Raw genomic sequence first — 3,244 nt, forward strand, 5'->3', positions numbered from 1 at the left:
CTCCACCCTCCCTGTAGTATGTTTCAAATTGATCATGAAAGAAAGAGAGAAAAGTCTACAAAAGCGTGGTTTGTAGTCTGGCTTTTGTGTCCATGCTGACACCTCATTGATTTGCCACCTGGGAAGCTGCTTGGTTAACAGTATGTGGGAGCTCAGTGGAGCACATTGTGTGAGTAGTCGTTTAAAAAGTAGCTGGAGCCAGAGTGGTGGGGCACACTTGGGTAGTCCCGGCACTTGGGAGGCAGAGGCAGATAGTCTCTGAGCTTGAGGCTAGCCTGGGCTATATGAGATCCTGTCTCAAAAATGAGGGCTGGCAGGATAGCTCAGCAGGTAGGAGTGGTTGCTGCCAAGCTTGGTCTTGGGGTTGATTTCCAGAACCCACGAGGGATAACTCCTGCAAGCTGACCTCTGGTCTCAGTGCATGCCATGGCATGCATGCTTGTGCCTACACACCTCCACAAGATACAAGCTTTTCTTTTTTTTTTTTTTTTTTTTTTTTTAAAGATTTATTTATTATGTATACAGTGCTCTGCCTGCTTTTACCCCTGCAGGCCAGAAGAGGGCATAAGATCCCATTATAGACGGTTGTGAGCCACCATGTGGCTGCTGGGAATTGAACTCAGGACCTCTGGAAGAGCAATCAGTGCTCTTAACTGCTGAGCCATCTCTCCAGCCCCGATACAAGCTTTTCAAAATTAAAAAACCGATTAATGAGGCCAAATGTCAGAAAGAAAAGCGTAGGAATAGAGGGAGAGGTGGGTGAGATGACTCAGTAGGTAGAGGTGCTTCTCTCAGGCCTGCTGACCTGATTTAGTCCCTAGAACCAACGTGCTAGGTAGAAGGAAACTGACTCCTGTGGATTGTCCTCTAGTTTACACTGTCATGTGCTAGTGCCCAGATAAGTGAAAGAAATTTTAAATGTTTGAAAAGATTATTAAGAAATTGAGATGGTTCTGTTGGTAAAAGTACTTGCCTTGCAAGCATGAAGACCTGAGCTGGGTTCCGAGCACCCATGGTGGTGTGCTTGCAAACCTGTAGTGGAGGAGGCCTGAGCCGGGTGGCTGGGCCTGCTGTCTAGACAGCCTGGCTACTCAGCCAGTTTCAGGCCAGTAATAAACACTGACCAAAAAACACCCCCCTCCCCAAACATGACATAGAAACAGCACAGACATGCACACGCACACAGAATGCTACTGAGGAACGGTACCGAGACGTCCTCTGCCCTTCATAAGCACATGTCAGGCTATCAAGCCTGGGTCTGCCAAATGGTCTTACGGAGTAAGTGTCCTAAGGGAAATGCAATGTCACCATTACATGAGGGGAGTCAGGCTCAGTTAAGGTTGGACTCTCCTGCCAGGTGTGATGGCTCAGTGCCTGTAATCTCAGAACTTGAGGGGCTGAGACAGGAAGATGGCTCAAAATTCAAGTACAGCCTTGACTATATGTGTTCCAGGCTAGCCTGGTTTACAGAGGAGACTGTCTAAAAAGTTAAAAGCGTTATATATTATCTTTCTTTTTTTTCAAAGATTATTTTATGTTCACTGCTGTTTTGCCTGCATGTGTATCTGTGAAGGTGCCAGATAGCCTGGGATTGGAGTTACAGTTGTGAACTGCCATGTAGGTGCTGGGAGTTGAACCCAGGTTCTCTGGAAGTGCAGCCAGGGCTCTTAACCTCTGAGCCGTTTCTCCAGCCCCCTATATATTCTTTTTCGTATAGACCATATTGATAGGGCTGGAGAAATGGCTCAGCAGTTAAGAGCACTTAATTGTTCTTACAGAGGACCCAAGTTGATTCCCAGCACCTACATTGTGAATCAAAACCATCCAGAGTACTAGTTCCAAGGGGCATAACCTCTTCCAGTCTCTGCTGGCAACAAGCACACACATGGCACACATACTTGTATGCATGCAAGCAAAACAGCCGAGCATAAGAGGTACCGACAATTCACTCTTTCCCTTCTGGGAAGGCAGTGGATTGAATCTTTTATCTTCCCATATGGCACATGCCATTGGGTGTGTCCATTTTGTTTTAACTGGCTTCAGATGTTAAATTTTCACTTCTAGAACAGTTTCTTGGTTATGTTCTTGGGGGGAGGTGGGAACTGAGATAGAGTTCATGTAGTACAGACTGGCCTTGAGTTCCTTACCATCTTGCCTCTACTTCCCAAGTGCTGGCATTGTATCATACCACGGTGTTTGGCAATTCTGTATTTCTCTCTTGCTGTTTAGACCACCCTGGCTTTGAACTTACGTAGATCTGCCTGTCTCTGCCTCTGAGTGCTGGGAGGCACACACCACTGTGCCCAGCTTTCTCAGTTAAATTCTTTTTTTTTCTCCCCCGAGGCAGGGTTTCTCTATGTAGCCTTGGCTGCGCTCGACTCGCTTTGTAGACCAGGCTGGCATCGAACTCACAGCGATCGTCCTGCCTCTGCCTCCCGAGTGCTGGGATTAAAGGCATGTGCCACCATGCCCAGCCCTCTTTTTTTTTTTTTTTTTTTTTTTTTGGTTTTTCGAGACAGGGTCTCTCTGTGTAGCCTTGGCCATCCTGGACTCACTTTGTAGACCAGGCTGGCCTCGAACTCACAGCGATTCGCCTGCCTCTGCCTCCCGAGTGCTGGGATTAAAGGCATGCGCCACCACGCCCGGCTCTCTTTTTTTTAAATTTATGTATTTTATGTGTATGAATATTCTATCTGCATGTATGCCTGCATGGCAGAAGAGGGCATCATATCCCATTATAGATGGTTGTGAGCCACCATGTAGTTGCTGGGAATTGAACTTAAGACATTTGGAAGAGTAGTCAGTGCTCTTAACTGCTGAGCCATCTCTCCAGCCCCTCAGTTAAATCCTTAATGACTTAATATCTAAATAAAATTAGAAACTCATGATTGTATTGTTAGTGATACCGTATTATAGTTAGAGACATAGAGTGACTATTGTCAACTTCATTTTGCAATGGAACTGACCCCTCAGCTCCCCTATGATTGAGCTTTCTTTTATTAAGCCAGGATACGATGGCACACGCCTGCAATCCTCACAGTCAGGAGCCTGAAGATGAGAGCTCTAGGCCTGCTGGGGGCTTCGTGGCAAGCAGCAGTCGCCAAAGCAAGGGGTGAGGGGAGCTGGGAGTGCTTCAGGGGTAAAGTGTGTGCTGTGCAGACATGACCTGAGTTCAGATCCCCTGTACTCACAGAAAATCCAGGTTTAGTGTCACACAGCTGTGATCCCCATCCTGGGAGGCAGA

Source organism: Acomys russatus, chromosome 12, assembly GCF_903995435.1.
Source record: "Acomys russatus chromosome 12, mAcoRus1.1, whole genome shotgun sequence".
NCBI classification, from domain to species: domain Eukaryota; kingdom Metazoa; phylum Chordata; class Mammalia; order Rodentia; family Muridae; genus Acomys; species Acomys russatus.